Here is a 25,441-nt window from a genome sequence, read left to right as displayed (position 1 = left end):
ACTGCAATTCTCTGCTGGCATGCAACAGCAGAAGAAACAAGGTGCCATCCACGTCTCTGTCACTCATCTGCACCCCTCCAGCCTTCTTTTCCATCCCGACAGATAAACACAAAACCACAGAGTTGTCCTGTATCACATCAATCTTTAGGAGAGGTAATCAAAGTCCCTATAAGAGCTTATGCTCTCAAAACTTTGGGCTCTTTTCCCCAGGCGAGGATTTAGTTTGGGTTAAATCAAACAGAAACAACAATCTGCCTCAGTTTAATTTGCAGCAGTCGAGCATCATTCTATTTGACAAGATACTCTCCAGAACACTTCTGTTTCCCACCAGAAGGTACTTCAAACCAAATGGTCCGCCAGCTTGAAGAACTCATGAGTCCCCTAGTGGGCCTACGCAACTTCGCTAACTCAGGTAACAGTAAGGAAAACAGAAGTGCTAGCTAACTGCTTTTGTGTCTCTGACTTCTTTAATATGACATGCTATTTTATCAAATTGATTACCTAACGTTTAATTGATTACATGATTTAATTAAATCATGCAACAATTAACTCATTAATAACCTGGGGAACCACGGAAGTATTATTTTATATAGAGCGGCTATCTCCCGAATCCACTCTTAAAGATCTTTTATATCAATAGCAGTCAGTCATTAATTATTCTTTACCTAATATAAGTCTTATCTGAACGTCGTAAAATCTTGGTTATCTGCACAAACCCAGCCTTTACTTATGAATCATCCATACACAAATTCTCAATTATTTATTTACTAACTAATTAAACAATTACAGAATATACAATACATAATAACATTATACAGTAAATAAAGTCCCTAGTGGACTGAACAAAAACAGTTTGTTTATAACACGATAGATTCAGAGAGAAGAGAAGGGGGTTATGGAAGGGAGACTAAGGAACAGGGGTCTCTATTGGACCTGGGAAATTATTCTCACATAAATACATATGCCACTAACGATCGCTCATTTGGAAAAGCAATGCATTATATTTACAGGAAGCTGGCTTCAATAGTTGAGCTGGTGATGTGAGGCTCTGGTTTGCCCATTCGATGTCGCCCTCATCCTTTGTGGCATCTCCCGGGTCGTTGTGTGAGAGGTTCACTTGGTCTAAGAGGTTCATCTCACTCTGCAGATGCTTCCGCGTCGGTCAGTGTTCTCATACTAGATTTACAGCTGCAGTCTGTTAGGCTGTAATCTAGGACTCACTTCTTCTTGAACGATCAATACTTCAGAGTTCATACCGTTTCACGTGTGAAGCAAGCGCTCTCATTTCCTGGCCTGTATAGTTGAAATTAGCCCTTTTCAACGTGGAGGACAAGTCCTCCCGTTATTTGGAACTGAGGTGAGTTTGTCACGGGGCTTTTATAGAAATGTAGAAAAGAGGTTGGTTCATAATTTACAACCAATGTCTATTCACTTGGGAGTGGTTACTGAGTAGTTTAACTTTACATGAGACAATTCTAATTTTAAAGCTTAACAACACATTACATAATTTCACAAATAGTTATCTTTACTCATTTATTTTATACAATAATTAGATGCAAGCCTCATAACTGAGGAACCTATATAAACAGAGTTAGAGTAATGTGACTGTACTGTCTTTCATGAGGTCACAAACATGAAACAAAATGGACCGGGTCGTAGCTGGCTTATCCACCGACCGTTTACACATTCTACAAAATAGGAATATTGTTCAATTCTCAAATTCGGGGATGTAGTAGAATTTGGCGAGAGAGTTCCGTTGTTCTACTGTGACACTCTCTCTCCCATACTGCATGGTCAGGGAGACGAGGAATTTACAACGTGGTTGTAAAGTCATAAAACTGCTCCCCCTCCCCTCCTAACAGCAAAGGGGGAGGGTGTTGTTCACATCTCTGCTAGCCAAGTCACTGAAAGGGCTAGCGTTATGACACTGCTAATGACTTGTGTGAAAAGGTTACTGTTCCTTTAACGGGGCCCAGTGTTCTACGGTTGCCATGGTTTAAGTACACATGAGGACAGCGCTACTTTGGCCACATAGGTCCACTCTCCTGGGTTTAGCTCTCATCTATCAAAACAAACCCACACACTATAATTATTCGTGCTACTGCTCGTAAGTATGCCGAACCAGAGCGAGAAAGCATTCCCGCATTTATGGAAAACAAACAGCACAACAACACAAACATTTAAATGAGCCAAAATGGGGAGAACAGATGTTTCCAGGTTCTGCTTGGCCATGGCTGAAAGTGGCACCACTAGGGACATCTTCAACATAACATGCCATTTCCTGCATCTGGGACCAGGCTGTGAGCGCTATTGATGCTCACGCTAAGATCGCAGTTCCAGTGGTAGGACCTTGACACAGTGTGGTCAGTTTGTGCTAGCTACAGATGACGTCCATGGTAACAAGGGTGCCACGAGTTGTTATAGTAATGGACCCCCACCTTTAGCTCGATCATAACACCACCTCACTCAATGTGGTTTACTTTGTCATACTTAAGATCACCAGGGGCAATCAGGGGTAATGATATATCAGTCTCTGAGTCATATTTTACTGTATTTTACCCTTTTTTTCCCTCTCCAATGTCCATATTGTCTCATCATTGTAACTCCCCAACAGGCTCGGGAGTCAAAGGTCGAGTCATGCGTCCTCCGAAAGATGACACGCCAAACCACACTTCTTTTCACCGGCCTGCTTAACCCGGAAGCCAGCCGCACCAATGATTCAGAGAAAGCACCATTCAACTGGCAACTGGGGTCAGCCTGCAGAAGTCTGGCTCACCATAAGGAGTCACTAGAGCGCGATGAGCTAAATAAAGCCCCCCCCCCGGCCAAACCCTCCCCTAACCCGGATGACACTGGGCCAATTGTGCGCTGTCTTACGGGACTTCCGATCACGGCCAGTTGTGATACAGCCTGGGATTGAACCCGGGTCTGTAGTGACGCATCTAGCACTGTGATGCAGTGACATCTGCGCCACTGAGTAATGTTTTTGACATTAGCGAGTCACAGTGGGGCCTCACAGAGTGTCATAGTAGCGGGGGAAAAATGTACAAGCTCAACTATGGGTGTCATGGCAACTAAAGTGCTAGCTAGCTTCTCTTTTACCCTTTGATATCAACCAAAAAAGATAGGGAGGACATATCAGACTCTGGCCTCAGAATTGATTACCCTAGTACCTGCACCAGCCTATAGTACAGTAGATGACAAAGTACTCGCATGTCACTTCACATTAGTTCTTTGACTATCAGTGCTGAAAGCTATTCCCGAGCAACGAAAACAAACTTCTATTAATTAAGAGATGACAACAAGCAATTTCCCTTGTTCTCCCACGCAGGGGAGCTTGATCATAGAGCAAAGCCGTCCTGCTTAACTTCTCTAGACCCTGTAAGATAACAGAAGCCACTCTTAATTCAGCTTTCATTACTTGCGATTACTCTTAGTGTCTGCAGGAGTCTGTTTGCTTTGGCTTTCATTGCAGACCACTCATAAAATATTTAAGTTCAGAGGCTACCCACTGGGCACACACTAGTTCAATCAACGTTGTTTCCACGTCATTTCAACAAAATTACATTGAACCAACTTGGAATAGATGTTGAATTGACCTCTGTGCCCAGTGTGTAGCTATTCAGAGCTAAACATAGAGGCCATTAGTGTAATATTGTGTTATTGTATTTTATACCATTATATCCTATGCTATATTGTATTACTTTCTGTGTACGAGCGTTGGCCTCTGCCAACGAACAGTTGTAGACACAAATTCCCATGACAACCCGTGAAGTGCTTATTTTGATATCGAATGAGGTCATTATTTTTCTTTGAATATAATATAATATAAGACATTGATTTTTCCCTAATAAAAGGATCAATAGATATGTTACTGTCTTCACTCCATATTGGGATGTGTGTTTGGGCCGTTGCCCTGTTGGGGCCGTTGCCTTGGTCCTGGATCTCTCGGTGCGTTTGCTTACACACTTTTCACTGTTTAGCCCCCCGTCAGCCCGCTTACTCACCCTGCAGTGCCTCCTTGGCGCGGTCGAGCTCCTGCTCCTTCTGGGCCAGCTGCACGCGGAGCTCGGTGGCTGAGAGCACATCGGCGGAGCAGCCGCCGTGGCCCTCCTCCAGGTCCTTACTCAACATGTCCTTCATCTGCCTCAGCAGGTGCACCTCCTCCTGGAGCTGGGCCACCTCCTCCCGCAACAAAACTATGGAGGGAGACAAGGAGAAAGAGAGAGGTTAGGGCTCTATTTGTTATGAAAGGGTGATACTCTAAACTGTACTGTTAAGTAGGGAGAGAGGTACAGAGATAGTTAGTCCTGAATTGGTTATGGAAATTATGGTAGGGCCACGGTACTGTAAAACGGTACTAAACGGTACTGTAAAACAGATAGGAAGGAAGGAGAGAGCAGGGAAAGGAGCTAGCGCAAGAGATAGATAGGTTAGGTCTCTATTTGGTATTGATGGTACTCTAAACTGTACTGTAACACAGAAGGGAAGGAGGGAAAGAGAGACTGGGAGTTTAATATCACAGTTAATTGTTCATGGTATCTCCGACTATTCCCTGCTCTTATATAGCAACACATGGTAGGACGGAGAGATGGAGGTAGAAAGGGGGACGGAATGAGAAAGAGTTTGTTTGTTGTAAATATTACTGCAAACTGCTGCCCTTTTGCATGACTGTTAGCTGTTGAACAACACAGAGAAATTCAAATCATGCCAATGAAGTGCATAGCAAGAAATGCCTCCACTGAAATCATCACAGAAATCAACAGGACAAAGATGGTAAAGTGACTGAAAAAAAGCATACAGAAGAACAAAGGTTCAACTGTCATTATGTACAGTATTTAGATCGATGCTTCTACATTCAAACAAACTGAGAACAAGACAGTTCTTCAGAAGGTGTGCTCTGACCAATATGCAGCTAAAACATTGAATGATTTTCATACAAAGAAAAACGTCCTACTTGGATTAATTGAGACTAATTTATAAAAGGAATGAGTTGAGTCATCCGGCTCAGGAGAAGCTGGAGAAAACAGCGCATCCCCATCTCAACTGCCAAATATCAAAATCAGACTATTCTCATGTCCCAGCGCCAATATCCCAGTAGGACACAGAAACGACACAATAATGAATGGGGAAATTGAGCAGAGAAACATAGGTCCAGTTACATACGCCATTTTCAGTGGAGTGCCAAGGTTAAGATGTGGCTGGACTAAAAATGATTGTGTGGCTCATTGCAGAGAGCTTACAATAGGATAATAATATTCAGATGTTGGGCCATCTCCAAGAACATAACCTTATGCCTTACTTGATGAAGAAACACAAATGTCTGGATGCACATCCTCTGTAATAATCATTTGGCATTATTCCCTTTAGAAAATCCATTCCATCTACAGTTTACAAAGGGTTGCTCTATGAGTTCCAGAAAAATTCAACATAATATGCTCAGAATTCACACGGGATGACATCCATAACTAATGTCCTTATTAACTTCCACAGTGGCCAATCAAATCAAGACACTTTGGTTGTGTTTGTTGGCTTGATTGTTCCCACCCCCCATCACTCAAATGGCACTACGGTCATGTGATCTCTTTCCCGTGGTGGGTGGCGACCTTTTCCTGGAGCGTCCATCTCAACCCTGCTCATTAGTGCCCAGTGGGCACGTCGCCCGCAGCTTTCCCAGCAATCCCCACTCAGCAACTTGCTTCTCAGCTAACTGGGCTGACTGGAGACCGCTCTAGTATGTTTCCTGTTTCAACTGGGTCATGTTCATTAAGCGCCAAACAGAGGAAAACAAAAACACGGTGGGACTACCTGTATTTGTCTAATAAGAAACACTCTTTTTTAATTTTCAGTTGCAAAAATGTTTCCGTTGCGTTCCCTAATGAACATGACCCTGCATTTGCAAATATACCATAGCATTGGCTTTACCACCTCTCACAGAATGCAGCTTGCTACTCATCACTTTGGAAGAGTGTCTTCTCAGAATCTATAACAAAGCTTTCAGAGAATTTCAATGCTTTTGTGATACCTGCATCATGCTGTTATTCAGAACTTTCTGTACTTTCTGTGTGTTCACTGACTGAAATGAACCTGTAAGTGGCTCCAGATAAGGGTGCCTGCTAAATAACTACAATGTAATGTGAAAGGGTTATTAGGGGAGTGGTTGAATAAAACCACCGGCGTGTCATTATGCTGAGGTGTAATTAATGGAGCCGATAATAGACGTACATTTTGCGAAGCATCCCAAGCAGTAATACTTCATTGGGAGAGTGAGACCACAGGCCATTTTGGAAACACAAATTCACACAACATTTAGTAATGTTTGAGAATTGAATTACTTATTAAGTTGGCCTTTATTGATCCATGCTTGGGCAGCACATTAAGGAGTCATAAGGACGTTGCTGAGCACATAATATTGGGTTTTATCTCGTCAACACACCACACAAATCATACAAAACAATTACAGGACTGACTGAGGCAACGCTCACTTGGGTCGTATCCAATCGAAACAGATAAACACACGTTCCCAGTGGAAGGCAAAGAAGTGTTCCTGAACCGTTCACTGTAAGAGTAGTGGGTTTGAAGTTTATTATTTCACAGAGAAATGAACACAAAGGTCTACTACTGAATCTGTAATAACCTGGTGAACCAGATACACTTTGATTAGATGTTACGTCTCACACTGCAAAACTCTGGGTATCAGGTTGATTGAATAGCATCTTTAGCCTTATGAAAACATACTATTGCATCAAAGTTGTATGTTAACTTCGTCAGAGGGGATGAGAGAACTAAGTTCACACACCCCATTGAAAGAGACCTCCGGCAAGTACCCAAGCCATTTCTGATGTCTCTGTCTGTGAATATGTTACATTGTAGTTAGCGAGAGTTGCAGCCTCTCTGCAGGCGAGCGAAGCACTGAAACATTCCAGAATGAGAGGTGGTGGTGGCAGGGGAGGAAGATGGCAGCCTATTTGTCAGCGTTTATGCTTCCTTTGAGCTAGGGATGAGGCGAGCAAGCACCACAGCTCTGCATGACAAATGACACCCAGAGTGAGTCTCCCGATAAGTGCAATCTCTCCTGCTCTCCTTCCTTTCCTCCTCAGGACTATCTGGTTATTCACTATCATTGAGGCTGCCTGTGTAGTGTGTACTAAGGGGCTGGGCATGCGCTGTGTAGCTACTGCTCTTTTCATTGAAGCATAGTGGCACCCTCATGGATATGGCCTTCACTGAGATGATAGTAAAATATGAAAGCATACTCTATATGTGGATGGATGTGAGGATGGATGTGAGCTTATGAGACAAATACAGAGTCACACCTGTGAGCTCAATAAACAACTCCTAGTGCAGTGCAGTTGAATCACTAAGACAGAAATGGCCTTGTGAGCAAAATAAAAACCTGCATAATAAACAATGTAATCTATAATAACCCATGCAGTCATTCAGTTTGCACAGCTAATTAGTATTCAATCACTCTGGCAGCCACACATGGTTGTGGCACAAAAGAATAGGGGCACCATTGTGTCACTGACTCGCTTTTGATGCCTCGAGTGAAGCAACGTGTTTACGCTTCTCCCCACTCAACATTGAAAAGCAAATCACACACAATCCCTTCGAACAGGCTTTCTCACTGATCGAGACCACTATTAGCATCATCAAAAACTCTTTCAAATTCACAGGATGAATAGTAGCCTAGCTAGCTTAGCCCCTTTAGTGTCAATTCTTCACATGGACGTCAATGTACAACAATACAAGGTTTTTGACTGTCAGACCTGTGAGTCCACAGAATGTGAGAGGTGTGTGAGACAGTGGATGAAGTTGGTACGATACTAAAGATAAAGCAGTAGCAGTGTTCGTTTGCTGTGGAGCAGCACTGTGAGCGACGGTGAGCTACATGTAAACGAATGAGAGGAATCCGTCAGGGCTGTACATTCTCTCCTCAGGGTTTTGAGGAGTAATGAATCTTCCACAAGCCGAGCCTTCACCGCCACCTGTTCCCCACTGGCTAATACATCCAACTAATTTGTGCTAGCTAGCACGCCTGCCAAGTGGCAGCTCGCAGCTATCTCACAAGCCAAACAGGGTCTTGCGTAGCATAGTCACAAACTTTGAGGTAGCACCTGACTCCAGCCATTTTGAAATGAACTACTGAAGTGGACCTAGTTCACTTGCCAAATGGAACGAACTCAACTGCCTCACTTCAACTAGTACACTATGACCGCTCATCGGTCAAACCATAACTTAACTACAAATTTGCGCTTTCAAAATGATTAAGTTGGCATATCATACTTGAGCTAGCACATTCATCAACTTGTGGCCAGCACCCAACCATGATTGATTGAAACTTGCTCTTATACAATCAGTATATAAGCTACTAGGTCTACAACCAAAGCAGTGCTATATGATATTTTGTGTCATTCAATGCTCACAGCACATTCACGGTAAGTTTAAAGTGCATTATACAAATTCAAATCATTTGGGTGTTAATGTTTTTTTTTACCAACATCTTATCATTCTGAGGTTTCAAAGGGACACAATTGAGGCTAATGACCAATGAAATTTGGCTGCTTGCTTGAAACTGTGAAATATGTGCATGCATTAACACCCCTCCATCCCTCCAGCCACTCCTCTCCAATTCACCAAGCAAATCTGCTTCTCTACTTATCATGATTCATAGAAACAGTAAATAAGATATGTCCATGTAAATGACTGTTTAAACGAGTATATTTGCATAATGGCAGCCATCCTTCAGTTGCTATGCAATGGGATCAGTACATTATGGGACTGGTGTTGCTATCCCCAGTGTCTCTGGTGCACTGATGGAGAGATAAACATGACTCTCGCACTATATCAGACAGTAGTAACAAGTACGTGTCAGTTAGAAGATGGAGGATAGTCAGAGCTGACAAGACACCAGCTATAAAACCAAAACATCAGCACCTCTGTGGGAATTCTGAATCAGCTAGCCCTTTCCTGGTTTGGAAAAACATGGATATAGTGATATAAGAAGATAATGCAAATAATGCAAATATCACTTCTACACAACTACACTTCCCTTGCCTGCCTATCCAAACTCCTTGCTCTGGCTAACAAAATGCTACGCCACGACTGCGGACGCTAGTTTATTCTCCGCAGAAGATCTGAGTACCTACCCAACGTTTTCCAGAACGTAAACACATTCGAACCGTTCTGATTAGTCCCAGAAACAGATGGGTTGGGCCAGAGCCAGAACATGCCACTGGACCACTGGACCATGCTGTCCCACTTTCATTATTGGCTAAAGCAGGTAAAGCAGCGTTTAAAAACATACTGCTACTCTGATTGGTTAGAGATGATCCAATCACTGACTAATTTGTTTTGTACAACCCCCTCATTTTGACATCACCACAAACAACTTCAACAATGGCAGTCTCAGACTGAAGTATGTAGCGAACATAAAGCAGCGGAAGAATTCAGTTTGAGTCGTCAGGAAAACACTGTTCACTACACTTCTACACAACTTCACATACCAGTAAGCTTACGTCAATGCCACATTGTCTCTATCAAGGCTCTAGTTCATTGTGTGGCTAAACAAACATTAATTCTATGAAAATATAAGCATCACTCTTCAACTTTTCCTCCACACCTTTAAGTCTCCATCATTGGTTAACAACAAACAATTGGGAGAGAGAGTGAACAGTTTGCCTTTATACTACCTTAAAATAACCTTCAATGAGTATCTCATTCCACTGCACCTCAGACTGTTGTGCACTCCTTTCTCTGGGTTTTCTGTGATTAGCTTTCTCTCCCTTTACCTCTCTCTCCTCTTCCTCTCTCTTCCAATAGAAACAGTGGAGATTCTCGAACCTTACCCGTGTGTCTGAATGGTCTGGCAATCTGTCAGAAGGCTGAAAAGATTTGGCATGGACCCCCTATCCTGTTGCCTAGTTACTTTACCCCTACAGTACCTTCACACCCTTTAGTTTTTCCACATATTGTTGCGTTACATAATGTGATTTAAATTGATTTAATTGTAATTTTTAGTCAACGGTCTACACAAAATACTCTGTCATGTCAAAGTGGAAAGAATCTCACATTTGTAAAAAAAAAAAAATGATATGAAAAAGAAAACACTAATATATGTTGATTAGATAAGTATTCAACCCTGTGCGTCAATACATGTTAGAATCACTTTTGGCAGTGATTACACCTGTGTCTTTCTGGGTAAGTCTAAGAACTTTGCACACTTGGATTGTACAATATGTGCACATTATTACTTTTTAAATTCTTCAAGCTCTCTCAGGTTGGTTGCTGATCATTGCTAAACAGTCATTCAATTTTGATTCGATTTAAGTCAAAATTGTAACTAGGCCACTCAGGAGCATTCAATGTTGTCTTGGTAAGCAATTCCAGTGTATATTTGGCCTTGTGTTTAGGTTATTGTCCTACTGACAGGTAGATTGGTCTCCCAATGTCTGTTGTAAAGCAGACAACCAGGTTTTCCTCTAGGATTTTGCCTGTGCGTAGCTCTATTCTGTTTCTTTTTATCGTAAAACTCCCTTGCCGATGGCAAGCATACCCATAACATGATGCAGCCACCACCATGCTTGAAAATATGAAGGGTGGTACTCACAGATGTGTTGGATTTGCCATTTTTTGCAGTTTTACTTTAGTGCCTTATTGCATGTTTTGGAGGATATGTGTTTGTACAAACTTCCTTCTTTTCACTCTGTTATTTATGTTAGTATTGTGGAGTAACTACAATGTTGTTGTTCCATCCTCTGTTTTCTTCTATCACAGCCATTCAACTCAGTAACTGTTTAAAATAGTTACTTTATGATGAAATCCCTGAGCGGTTTTCCTTCCTCTCTGGAAACTGATTTAGGAAGGATGCCTGTACCTTTGCAGTGACTGGATGTATTCAAAGTGTAATTAATAACTTCACCATGCTCAAAGGGATATTCAATGTCCGTTTTTTGTATTTATTTTTTTACCCATCTACCAATAGGTGCCTTTTTTTGTGAGGCAATGGAAAACCTCCCTGGTCTTTGTGGTTGAATCTGTGTTTGAAATTCACTGCTTGACTGAGGATCCTTAGAGATAAATGTATGTGTGGGGCACAGAGATGAGGGACTGTAGTCATAAAAAATTCATGTTAAACACTATTATTTCACACAGAGTCCATACAATTTATTATGTGACTTATGCAAATTTGTACTGGGTTACGTACATAGTTACTCAAGACATTATAGGTTTTGCTTTTTAATTAATTTGTTAAAAAAAAATTGAAAAACATAATTGGACTTTTATATTATCGGGTATTGTTTGTAAGTCAGTGACAAAAAGTTCAGGCTTTAACACAACAAAATGTGGAAAAAAAGGGTGTGAATACTTTCTCAAGGCACTGTATCTACCTAAATTACCTCATAAAACTGCTCATGGTACCGCTACCCTGTGTATATAGCCAAGTTATTGTTACTCATTGTGCATTTATTCCTCGTGTTATAGTTGTTTTGTATAATTTTTTGATTTTTCTCTCTGCATTGTTGGGAAGGGCCTGTAAGTAAGCATTTCACTGTTCGTCTACACCTGTTGTTTACAAAGCATGTGACAAATAACATCTTACTTGATTTGATTTGTCAATGTCTGGCGGCCACGAGGCTGCTGAAATTGGACTTGGCTGGAATGGAAACGGAGGTCTAAATTGATAGGGAATGACAGCAACTGTCTAGAGGGGGGTGCATTTTTTGATTGTTTTTCCCTCTTCAGACTGAGTGAAAGAGGTAGATGGGGAGGGGGGTTCAATTGGGGAGACATGTCCCTGTAGAGTTCTCGTTCTGCTGACTCATTGAGTGGGGAACGGGATGCTAAGGTGTAGCAGAGTGGAAATTCCATCCCAATCTGGGTGCAACCTTACAACCCCTTTGCACACCAACACAACGCCACTCAAGAAGCATCGTCAATACCTCTGAGACCAGAAAAGCCTTTTGTGGCTCTGGCGCAATGGTACTTATAGGTCTCAACATCACTGCACAATAGCTATCAGATACCTAGTTAACTTTGAATGGGGTATGGTAGTCGTTGCCAGGAACTGCAACCCTGCTGGGTTTTTCACACGCCTTCTTCCTGTGTGTTTGGGAGTGTAACTCAATATTAGGAAGGTGTTCTTAATGTTTGGTACACGCAGTGTAGGTCCTTGAAAGTTTTCAGAATAGCTCAGTCTTTAGCTGTGCCTTAAATGAGGCCAGCCTCTGTACTCAACTTGAGTGGGTTGAGTCACTGATGTGATCTTCCTGTCATCTCTTGGGCTAGTACGGTGGAGGAGATCTTCGTGGGCTATACTCAGCCTTGTCTCAGGGTAGTAAGTTGGTGGTCTGTTGATATCCCTCTAGTGGTGTGGGGGTTGTGCTTTGGCAAAGCGGGTGAGATTATATCCTGCCTGGTTGGACTTGTCCGGGGGTAACGTCGGACAACTGGTGTCCTGTGTGGCCACAGTGTCCCCCGACCCCCGGCAGCATCTATGCTGCAATAGTCTATGTAGGCTAGGGCCAGTCTGTCCTATCTGGTGAAATTCACCTGTCTTAACTGGTGTCCTGTGTGAACTTAAGTATGCTTCCTCTTATTCTCCCATCTCCCTCTCCCCCGTTTCAACTGTTCTGCCTGGTGCTATGGAACCTGTTCACCGGACCTACTGTTTCCCTCCCTCCCTCTGAATGCTCGGCTATGAAAAGCCAACTGACATTTACTCCTGAGGTGCTGGCCCGCTGCACCCTCTATAACATGGGTGGGCAACTCCAGTCCTCGAGGGCCTGATTGGTGTCACACTTTTTCCCCCATTTCTAGCAAACACAGCTGATTAATCAAATTGCATTCTAAGCTGAAGATCATGACTAAGTGATTATTGGAGTCAGGTGTGTTAGCTGGGGCTGGGGCAAAACTGTGACACCAATCAGGCCCCCGAGGACTGGAATTGCCCATCCCTGCTCTACAACCACTGTGATTATTATTTGACCCTGCTGGTCACCTATGAATGTTTGAACATCATGAAGAACGATCTGGGTTTAATGGCCATGTACTCTGATAATCTCAACCTGGCACAGCTAGAAGAGGACTGGCCACCCCTCAAAGCCTTTTCCCTCTAGGTTTCTTCCTAGGTTCCTGCCTTCGTAGGGAGTTTTTCCTAGCCACCGTTGCTAGCCAGCATTGTTTGATTTTTATTTTTAATTTTTTTATTTCACCTTTATTTAACCAGGTAGGCTAGTTGAGAACAAGTTCTCATTTACAACTGCGACCTGGCCAAGATAAAGCATAGCAGTGTGAACAGATAACAACACAGAGTTACACATGGAGTAAACAATTAACAAGTCAATAACACAGTAGAAAAAGAAAAAAAGAGAGTCTATATACATTGTCTATTTGATGTTTGGGGTTTTAGGCTGGTTTTCTGTATAAGCACTTTGTGACATCTGCTGATGTAAAAAAGGCTTTATAAATACATTTGATTTGATTTGATGCAGCCCTGACAGCGATTGGAAGTGTGTTCCCAAGCCGAGGAGCGGCACAACTGAAAGCCCTGTCACCCAGGGCTGCTGAAAGGAGATGGATCTGGAGGAGCGAAGGTTGCGTGTGGGGCAGCAGGGTAGAATGAGGTCAGACAGATACGTGTGTTCTGAGTTCTGGATAGCTTGGTAGGTGTGAACCAGGATTTTAAAGTCAATGCATGAGAATATGGTGAGCCAGTGAAAGTTGAACAGCACTGGAGTGATGTGCTCGCGGTGTGATTGAGGACACGTGCAGCACAGTTCTGAGAATATTGTAGCCTTCTTAGGTACTTGGCAGATGCACCAACAAACAGGGCATCACAATAGTCCAGAAGGGATGAGATAAAGGAGTGGATGAGTCCCTCAGTTGCAGGCTGTGGCAACATATGTCATAAAAATCAATGGAACATTGCCAGGTTATTGATTTTTTACTTTGGTCACACTTTGAAGCGGGCTTCAAATGAGAGTGACTGTCAAATATCAAATCAAACTTTATTTGTCACATGTGCCAAACACAACAGTGAAATGCTTATTTACAAGCCCTTAAACAGCAATGCTGAGAAGAGTTTTATATATATTGGAGTCCACCTGTATATAATATATTTACCAAACAAACTAAAGAAAAAATAATAAAAACTAACAAAATAAATTAATGAGGCTATATACAGGGTGTACCAAGTCAATGTGTGGGGGTACAGGTTAATCGAGGTAATTTGTACATGTAGGTACGGGCAAAGTGACTATGCATAGATAATGAACAAGGCAGTTAACCCACTGTTCCACGCCGTCATTGAAAATAAGAATTTGTTCCTGACTTGCCTAGTTAAATAAAGGTAAAATAAAATAAAATAAACAGCGAGTAGCAGCAGAGTAAAAACAAATGTAATTAGTCCGGGTGGCCATTTGATACATTTTTCAATAGCCTTATGGCTTGGGGGTAGAAGCTGTTAAGGAGCCTTTTGGTCCTAGACTTGGCACTCCGGTACCGCTTGCCATGCGCTAGCAGAGAGAACAGTCTATGACTCCTCTGACACCGGCTATTATATTTGTCCTGGATAGCAGGAAGCTTGACCCCAGTGATGTACTGGGCCGCACGTACTACCCTCTGTTGCGCCTTACTGTCAGCAGTTGCCATACCAGGAGGTGATACAACCGGTCAGTATGCTCAAGATGGTGCAGCTGTAGAACTTTTTGAGGATCTGTGGACCCATGCCAAACCTTTGTCTCCTGAGGGGGGATACGTTTTGATGTGAGGGGCTTGCGTGGCAGACTTGTTGTTGCCTATCCTTACCACCTGGGGGTGACCCGTCAGGAAGTCCAGGATCCAGTTGCAGAGGGATGTGTTTAGTCCCAGGGTCCTTAGTTTAGTGATGAGCTTTGTGTGTACCATGGTGTTGAACACTGAGCTGTCGTCAATGAACAGCATTCTCACATAGGTGCTCCTTTTGTCCAGGTGGGAAAGGGCAGTGTGGAGTGTGATTGAGATTGCATCATCTGTGGATCTGTTGGGGCGGAATATGAATTGGGTCTGCGCTACGCGGGATGATGCTGTTGATGTGAACCATGACCAGCTTTTCAATGCAATTCATGGCTAGCGACATGAGTGCTACGGAGTGCTAATCATTTAGGCAGGTTACCTTAGCTTCCTTGGGCACAGGGACTATAGCGGTCTGCTTGAAACATGTAGGTATTACAGACTCGGTCAGGGATTGGTAATCCGTCTGGCCCGCGGCTTTGTGAATGTTAACCTTTTTGAAGGTCTTGCTCACATTGGCTACCGAAAGCATTATCACACAGTTGTATGGGACAGCTGGTTCTCTCATGGATGCTTCAGTTTTGCTTGCCTTGAAGCGAGCATAAAAGGCATTTAGCTCGTCTGGTAGGCTCGCTTCACCGGGCAGCTTGCGGCTGGATTTCCCTTTGTAGTTCGTAATAGTTTTCCTCTGGTTGTAGATGTGACATATTGGTAGAAATTAGGTCAAATGGATTTAAGTTTACCTGCATTAAAGTCCCCGGCCGCTAAGCCTCTTCTGGATGAGCATTTTCTTGTTTGCTTATGGTCTTATACAGCTCTTTGAGTGAGGTCTTAGTGCCACCATCGGTTTGTGGTGGTAAATAGACGGCTACTAATAACATAGATGACAACTCTCTTGGTAGATAGCGTGTTCTACAGCTTATCATAAGATACTCCACCTCAGCAATACCTCGATGCTTCTTTAATATTAGACATCACGCACCAGCTGTTATTGACAAATAGACACACACCCCCGCCCCTCGTGTTACCAGATGTAGCTTCTCTGTCCTGTCGATGCATGGAAAATCCCGCCAGCTTTATATTATCGACGACTCGGTGAAACATAAGATATTACAGTTTTTAATGTCCCGTTGGCCATTTTGAATTCCAATGATTGAACGTTGGCCAATAGAACAGATGGTATTGGAGGTTTACTCACTTGCCAACAAATTCTCAGATGGGAGCCTGATCTGCTCCCTTTTTTCCCGCTGTCTTTTCTTCACACAAATGACGGGATTTGGGCCCGTTCCCGAGAAAACCTTTGCATTGGGTTGCGACCCCCACTGGAGGGGAGGACCTTGACACCATCAATATTGCGGCTGTAGCAGCTGATGTTGTTAGTAAGGATCGGACCCTTTTATGAAATTTTCGCCTAAAATTACATACCAAAATCTAACTGCCTGTAGCTCAGGACCTGAAGCAAGGATATGCATATTCTTGATACCATTTGAAAGGAAACACTTTGAAGTTTGTGGAATTGTGAAATTAATGTTAGAGAATATAACACTGGTAAAAGATAATACAAAGAAAAAAAATTCTCTCATTATCTTTGAAATGTAAGAGAAAGGCCATAATGTACTATTCCAGGTTAGGTGCAATTTAGATTTGGCCACTAGATGAGATGGCAGCAGTGTATGTGCAAAGGTTTAGCATGAGTCAATGAACCATTGCATTTCTGTTAAATGTTGTATCAAGATTGCCCAAATGTGTCTAATTGGTTTATTAATACATTTTCAAGTTCATAACTGTGCACTATCTTCAAACAATAGCATGATATTATTTCACTCTAATAGCTACACTAAATTGGACAACAATTGGATTAACAAGAATGTAAGCTTTCTGCCCATATCAGAAATGTCTATGTCCTGGGAAATGTTCTTGTTACTTACAACCTTATGCTAATCACATTAGCCTATGTTAGCTCAACTGTCCCGCGTTAGGGGGACCGATCCTGTAGAGGTTAATGATGGAGCGATTGCCTATCAGGAAGACCACTGTCTTTTTGTAGTTTATCTGCAGGAAACTCAGCTTCATCCACACTTTGAAGTCCTGCAGGCAACTGACCAGGAGTGCATTGGCAGTGTCAGTGTTTGTGGAGACATACAGCTGAGTGTCGTCAGCATTAAGGTAAAAGCCCAGTCCGTGTTCACTCAAGATGTTTCCCAGTGGTAGCATGTAGATACAAAACAGTAGTGGTCCTAGGTCCGAGCCTTGAGGGACCCACAGTTGCAGAATTGTTCATGAGTTGAGGGAGCTTGCTCACAGTAGAGAACAGCACCCGGTAGTTACCACTGCCATTGCTGATGAGTTAGGAGTAATAAGATGTCCGAGCTGCATTTAAGGGCTCTTTGTGTTTTTTTCTTACGTTTGTCATACATCTGCACATGTACTGTTTGCTCAGTCTTTTTATAGTGTCGTTCTAGACAACGGCCAGTTGATTTGCAAGAGAGTAGCTCAGCAAGAAATTGGAGAAAAACCCCAGGCAGGTTTTTAAAGGAGCAACTTCATCCAGTGTGGAGGCCAAGGCAGTGTTGTATTGAGCCACAGAGTCAGTAACAGGCAGGTTGGAGATGGATTCAGTAAGCTGGGTTGTGTTTATAGTTTTGAGACACCTAAATGAATGGGGTGTTTCTGGGGCTGAGTGGGTACAGGAATAACTAGAAGGAAGGTGATGAATTTGTGGTTGGACAGCCCTGACTCATTTCCATCCAGTTTGGCCAGATCCTCCCCTGTAGTACAGATCAGGTCCAGAGTATGGTCTTTGTTGTGGGAGGAAAAGTCCACATGCTGTTGGAGTCCAAAGTTGGAGTCCAGGACATCAGCCAGGAGAGTAGAGAGTGCAGTCAGGAGAGTCGACATGTATGTTGAAATCACCAAGCATTAGCATAGCAGGGCACAGGGGGCTCAGGTGTATTAGTAGCTCAGATAGTTTAGAAAGAAGGTCAGAGTAGAGCTTAGAAGGCCAATAAATCAGCACAGTTAGTATTGATGCATATGGTTCTAACAACCAGTAGTTCAGTCTGGTCACAAATACTTCCCTTCTCTTATCATGGTGTCCCCTTTGACCAAAGCAAGTTTATATATATTGACAGGCCCAGATTAAGAAATCATAGGCCCCGCGGCTGTGTTGTTTTAATACTACACAAATGACCGAAATAAGTGGCAACTTTAACACTGACAAACTGAGATTAATCTCTTCTTGAATTCAAACAAACAATAGCCCAGGCCAATGAAGCTACACACAGATTGTACAATATTAGTAGGCAATGTATATACAGGATATACAGTGCATTCAGAAAGTATTCAGATCCATTCACTTTACCACATTGTTACGTTACAATCTTATTCTAAAATTGATTAAATAAAACATAAATCTACACACTATAACCCATAACGACAAAGTGAAAACAGGTTTTTAGAAATAAAAACAGAAATAACACATAGGTTTTCAGACCCTTTGCTATGAGACTCGAAATTGAGCTCAGGTGCAAACATTCTGTTCCCATTGATCATCCTTGAGATGTTTATAAGTTGATTGGAGTCCACCTGTGGTAAATTCAATTGATTACACATGATTTGGAAAGGCACACACCTGTCTACATAAGGTCCCACAGATGACATTGCATGTCAGAGTAAAAACCAAGCCATGAGGTTGAAGGAATTTTCAGTAGAGCTCCGAGACAGGATTGTGTTGAGTCACAGATCTGGGGAAGGGTACCAAAATATTTCTGCAGCATCGAAGGTCACCAAGAACACAGGGGCCTCAATCATTCTTAAATGGAAGAAGATTGGAACCACCAAGACTCTTCCTAGAGCTGGTCGCCCAACCAAACTGAGCAATCGAGAGAAAAAAGCATTGGTCAGGGAGGTGACCACGAACCCGATGGTCACTTTGACAGAGCTCCAGAGTTCCTCTGTGGGGATGGGAGAACATTCCAGAAGGACAACCATCTCTGCAGCACTCTACAAATCAAGCCTTTATGGTAGAGTGGCCAGACGGAAGCCACTCCATAGTAAAAGGCACATGACAGCCCGCTTGGAGTTTGCCAAAAGGACCAAAGTGGAAATAAGCTTTTCAGCTTTAATGTGTTATCATTGATGATTTTCTTAATTGTATGTGGCGGTGTCACCGGCTTGAGCGCCCTTATGTATTTCAAAAATTGTCTCATAAATTTGATCAATCAGTCAACCTAAAGGACTCTCAGACCATGAGAAACTATTTTCTCTGGTCTGATGAATCCAAGATTGAACTCTCAGCCTGCATGCCAAGCTTCACGTCTGAAGGAAACCAGGCACCACTCATCACCTGGCCAATAAGTATGGTTGTGGCAGCATCATGTTGTGGGGAGGTTTTTCAGCAGCAGGGACTGGGAAACTAGTCAGAATCGGGGGAAAGATGAACGGAGAAAAGAACAGAGAGATCTTTGATAAAGACCTGCTCCCGAGCGCTCAGAAATCAGACTGGGGCAAAGGTTCACCTTCCAACAGGTCAATGACCCTAAGCGCACAGCCAAGACAATGCAAGTGTGGCTTCGGATAAGTCTCTAACAAAATGTGGAAAAAGTCAAAGGGTCCGAATATTTTCCGAATGCACTGTATACAGTACCAGTCAAAAGTTTGGAAACACCTACTCACTCAAGGGTTTTTCTATATTTTCACATTGTAGAATAACAGTGAAGACATCAAAACTATGAAATAACACATATGGAATCATGTGTTTAAAAAAAAAATAATAATAATAAATATATTTTATATTCTTCAAAGTATCCACCCTTTGCCTTGATGACAGCTTTGCACACTCTTGACCTTCTTGACCAGCTTCACCTAAAATGCTTTTCCAACAGTCTTGGAGATCCCACATTCTGAGCACTTGTTGGATGCTTTTTCTTCGCATGCCGGTCCAACCCAACTCATCTCAATTGGGTTGAGGTCAGGTGATTGTAGAGGCCAATTCATATGATGCAGCACTCCATCACTCTCCTTCTTGGTCAAATAGCCCCTACACAGCCTGGAAGTGTGTTGGGTCATTGTCCTGTTGAAAAACCAATGATAGTTCCACTGAGCGCAAACTAGATGGGATGACGTATCGCTGCAGAATGCTGTGGTAGTCATGCTGGTTAAGTGTGTCTTGAATTCTAAATAAATCACAGACAATATCACCAGCAAAGCACCCCTGCACCATCACGCCTCCTTCTCCATGCTTCACGATGGGAACCACACATGCGGAGGTCACCTACTCTGCGTCTCACAAAGACACAGCGGTTTTTGGTTCCAACCAAAAATCTAAAATTTGGACTCATCAGAGCAAAGGACAGATTTCCACCGGTCTAATGTCCATTGCTTGTGTTTCTTGGCCAGAGCAAGTCTCGTCTTCTTATTGGTGTCCTTTAGTAGTTTCTTTGCAGCAATACGACCATAAACGGACAAGCCTGTCACGGATACCTCCGGAACTTTCATCACGCACACATGTCCCCTATTCCCACTGATTAGTATTTGTATCTATGTGCCCTTTGGTTTCCATGGTCTTGTTGATTATTGTTACTATGTGTGTTGGTGTGTGTGAGTAACTGTGCTGTGTGTTTGGGGTTTCGTTCCCTTGTGGATTGCGCAGATGATTACAGGTCTCATCCCGTGGGTTAATAATTGTGTGTGTGTTATTTATTCAAGGCACTCCTCACTCTTTTGTTTTGTGTTTCAACCCTGTGTGCTGTGTACGTGTTTGTTTGGTCTTCGTCCCCGTGCCTTTCCCCGGCACGTCATCATTTGGGAGAAATAAAAACCCTATTACGCATTCCTGTGCCTGTCTCCTGAATCCTTTATACCAGCATGACAAAGCCACCATGACAGCTACAGTGCCAAGAGATCATTCCTTCAAAACAAATGAGTCTTCTAAAGAATGTGACAGTGAATAACAGGAAAAGATGCAGTGTTTATGGAAGGGTTCGCTAACAGGGCTCCTAAACATTCCTCCTCTGAGATTGAGAAGGCTATCTAAGCCTTATCCAAGGCGCTCAATACAAGAACCATTGTATGAGAGCCAGGAAGAACAATAGAACTACCCATAAGAGGAAAGTATTGAATCAAAAGGGGAATGAAAGAATAGTCCGGGTCAGGAATGCGGCGAGCGGCAAGTACATTCTTGACAGGAGGTAACAGCCTACTTCCTCCTGTTTGTTTTGGACTTGGCAGCAGTCGAGCTATGGCAATGCAGTGCTTGAATATCAAATTCAAACAGATGGGCTCGGTAAAATCATTAAGAGATCATCTTGCTGAGTAAAGCTTAACCTGTCTCAACCACCACTTTAATTAAGAAGATGTCATATTCCAAATATAGTCTTATGAGTTCTATCATTAAATAATTTACTTATTCATGACCATATTATACAAGAAGAAAAAGTTATTTCAAAAGATGAATAAAGCATTTTTGTTTCTAGGAAACCTTTACGACACTTCAAGTGAAGTATTAGCAAATATTTTACCCCCTAGGGCTCCCAGACAACAATAGACTGAGCCATGGCCTCCCTCGTGAACTTCATCTCTGTCTCATCACTGATGATGCCTGAAGACTTGAAGAGACAGTTGCACTGTGCTGTGGGTATGTCAATTAAACTTAGATGGCCATGACAGGCTCTGTCTCCGGCCTAATTCCAAACCAATCCCTTACTCCCTATCCCTAGGCCCCTATTGACTCAAATAGATCTGAAATGCCTGGCAAGGACCAATACCACATTGTTGATACCTATCCAAGAGATATATGAGGAGAAGTGAAGGGTTTAGAGATAGGGCCAAGAGATTGATTTGGAATTGAGCCTCTGTCTGTCCTCCTGGTTGTGCCATTGTGCCAATGTGTAGCGAACACACCAGAATACTGCACACTCACAACACAGTCACATTTCTCCCATCCCATATGCTGCCTGAGAATGAGTTATACTTAATGGATGTTATCATTGATTCCACAGAACATTAAAAAGACAGTCTTCAAACCCACGGTCAGTGAGAGAGAGATTGAAACAAAGTCCTTGTTCAAGCGTGGTGGTTTTTACATATGCAGAAGGCAATGGCTCCTTTTCAAGGTGATACATTCTACCTGCCTTGGTAATAAACCAAACAGAAATGTCTGCAATTTCCAAGGTGGGACTGCATAGGGATAACACACACCAAAGCCTGGTTAGCTCTGGCAGTTGTGGGAACATTAAGCACGCCCTTGCTCCAGTGAATGTGATTCTCGATGTGACTCTCGGAAGAGGTTCACCTTAGGGGTTAAGATGTGAAACAAATGGATGTGTCACTAGCATTTTGAACTAAGTAAAAGCCCTGCTCCACATTGCTCATATGGCCGTATAACTATGGTCATCTCTATAATAAAAAAGTAAATAGACCTATTTAAAGTGGAATTGTTGTGAATGCCATATTTAACCAACTGGGGTGGGAAAGTTATTGAGAGGTGTGTGGTGGTGGGAGGTATTGCTTGACCATGTCCCCACATGACTTGCACACAAAGACACACACACACATTGGATGGCATATTGATCAGTGTTGCCCTTTGTAGGTCAGCTGTAAGCATTAGCCCAAGGCTGCCCTTTCAGTCTAGGAGGGATACACGAGGCTAGTCTGTCTACTTCAGTTTAGGTTTATGGAAGAGTCACATACTGCCGCACATACACCGTATTTGATATTTGCTTAATGCTACTTTACAAGGGGTTACCTGAATGACAACATAACATCATGCTGTATGGGTTGATATAGACAGCATTCTGTATAATATAAATAACACAGTAATCATGACCTTACTGACCACACACACACACACACACACACAACCATATCATTACGGGCCATTGATAGTGAATCCATCAGTGGCTGTGGATCATAGCGCTCGCTGGCTGAGCTCTGACTACTGATGAAGGCAGTGTTGCTGCGTCTGGAGAGTCCTCTCTGCGGATTAGCTAGTCAATTCACATAAGCAGAACAATCAGCTGGAGACGCCTGAGGACATTACAGGATCGGGCAGCGTGACGAAAATGAAAAATGCAGGGGACGCAGCTCCGGGGGCACTCCATTACAGAAATCCAGCAAACATTCCTTATTGATGGAGACAGTGATGAGGGGGGAGTCGGGACTCATTTATAAGAGAGATAGGGTTGCTCACATTAACACTCATTGATGAGCTGGAGTGTGCTTTCTGCAGAGGCTACACCACTACCCCCACTCTGACATACAACCTTAACTATATGATGACAGTCAAAACATAGAGATGATGAAGATGCTAATAACATTCACAACCTGAGTATAGAGTTAAACCTGTAAAGCCAATTCATGGTGAGAAATGCCTCTGAAATTTATCAGGCATGATCATCATGTATGTCAGGGTTAGAACTGAAATACACTCACAGTAGGCAACTACACACAGTTCAGACACACAGCAGGACAGACTAGTGGGCAATGCCCCATCTAGCAAATACTACATCTTGCCCGAGAAATCTGCAGTCTAACATAAAGGAATGTGACATGCCCCACACTGGCAAAAGTATTTCATGCTCCAGGTCCCCAGAGCAATGAGGGTTGCACTTTTGGGAGTGTGTTAGGAGAAGAGCGTGACAGACAGTGACTGAAAATCAGTCCAGTAGGAAAGATTAGCTATTTTCCCCAATCGCATACCTACCAAATCTACTCGCATCACCCTAGAGGCCAAATCTTGTCTGTCGATTGTATCAGCCAGACTGGCCATGGCCAGCACACATCAGCGGTGTACGCACGTTCATTTTTTTCTCTCTCAGGGACTAGTTAAAGAAAGACAAATTGAATGCAGAAAGGATATGTACACGCTGAGTCATTTATACTCCCAAATAGTGAAGGTTTATTTGTGATAAACTGAGCATGGCTGACTGCGTTGTGAACTATTAAGAGGGGTGCAAGTGTAGCATTACAGAATTTTTATATAGAAATGTATTGTGTAGAACAGATGTGATTGTCTTTCAGGTACAATAGGGAATCATGTCAGCACTATTCATTACATTTCTATCTGCAATGTTTAACAAATTTACCCCTGGTCTATAGCGCAACCGGCACCGATTCTCTCTAGTCCCGACCCTCACTCCCTCACTCCCGACTGTAATCCCTCCACACTGTTCACAGTTAGCTCCCATTTGTGTCAAGCGTGACAACACAAACACTGGGATTAAAATCATTCTGAGCCTACAGATGGACTGATACGTTGGAACTACTTTTTAACCACAGTGATGTTGTTGTCATGGGGATTAGGGAAAGAGGATTCCATAATATGACTGTGCTCCTATCATATCATATCACAATGGACATGAACCTTCTTATGATGGGCCAAAATCAGCCATGTTGGTCAACCATGGTTTGCCAGTGCTGTGATAAGAAATTGTGTAAAACAATGAATGTGAAGAATGTACAGAGCATTTGGAAGAACAGTCAGACCTCTTGACTCCATTTTTTTTACGTTACAGCCTTATTCTAAAATATATCATTGTTTATTTTCCCCTCATCTATCTACACACAATACCCCATAACGACAAAGCAAAGAAATCCGAACCTTTACTCACTAGTATGTTGAAGCACCTTTGGCAGAGATTACAGTCTTAAGTCTTCTGGGTATTACGCTACAAGCTTGGCACACCTGTATTTGGGGAGATTCTTCTCTGCAGATCCTCTCAAGCTCTGTCAGGGCGGATGGGGAGTGTTGCTGCACAGCTATTTCAGGTCTCTCCAGAAATGTTATATTGGGTTCAAGTCCGGGCTCTGGCTGGGCCACTCAAGGACATTCAGAGACGTGCTTTGTCTTGGTTGTGTGCTTAGGGCCGTTGTCCCTGTCTGAGGTGCTGAGCGCTCTAGAGCAGGTTTTCATCAAGGATTTTTCTGTACTTTGCACCATTGATGTTTCCTTCGAGCCTGACTAGTCTCCCAGTCCCTGAAAAACATCCCCAAATAATGATTATGCCACCACTGGGCTTCACTTTAGGGATGGTATTGGCCAGGTGATGAACGGTGCCTGGTTTCCTCCAGATGTGACGCTTGGCATTCAGGCAAAAGAGTTCAATCTTGGTTTCAGCAGACCAGAGAACCTAGTTTCTCGTGATCTGAGACTCCTTCAGGTGCCTTTTGGAAAACTCCAAGCGGGCTGTCATGTGCCTTTTACTGAGGAGTGGCTATCGTCTGGCCACTCTACCATAAAGTCCTGATTGCTGGAGTACTGCAGAGATGGTTGGCCTTCTGGAAGGTTCTCCCATATCCACAGAGATGAACCCTGTCAGAGTGACCATCGGGTTCTTGGTCACATCCCTGACCAAGGCCCTTCTCTCGATTGCTCAGTTTGGCTGGGTGGCCAGGTCTAGGAAGAGTCTTGGTTGTTCCAAACTTCTTCTATTTAAGAATGATGGAGGCCACTGTGTTCATGGGGACCTTCAATGCTGTAGACATTTTTTGGAACCCTTCCCCAGATCTGTGCCTCAACACAATCCTGTCTCGGAGCTCTACTGACAAGTCCTTTGACCTCAAGGTTTGTTTTTTTGCACCGTCAACTGTGGGACCTTATATAGACAGGTGTGTGCCTTTCCAAATAATGTCCAATCAATTGAATTTACCACAGGTGGACAAGCAACGGCAA

At 43.0% G+C, this 25,441-nt stretch overlaps 1 pseudogene; it reads right to left on the bottom strand.

Annotated features, from left to right (window-relative positions):
* Window positions 1–25,441, bottom strand: part of LOC135504474 (kazrin-like) — a 204,092-nt pseudogene that overhangs the window by 19,607 nt on the left and 159,044 nt on the right.

Source organism: Oncorhynchus masou, chromosome 18, assembly GCF_036934945.1.
Source record: "Oncorhynchus masou masou isolate Uvic2021 chromosome 18, UVic_Omas_1.1, whole genome shotgun sequence".
Taxonomy (NCBI): Eukaryota; Metazoa; Chordata; class Actinopteri; order Salmoniformes; family Salmonidae; genus Oncorhynchus; species Oncorhynchus masou.
The sequence above is the reverse complement of the archived record's forward strand: the minus strand, read 5'-3'. Positions and strand labels throughout refer to the sequence as shown.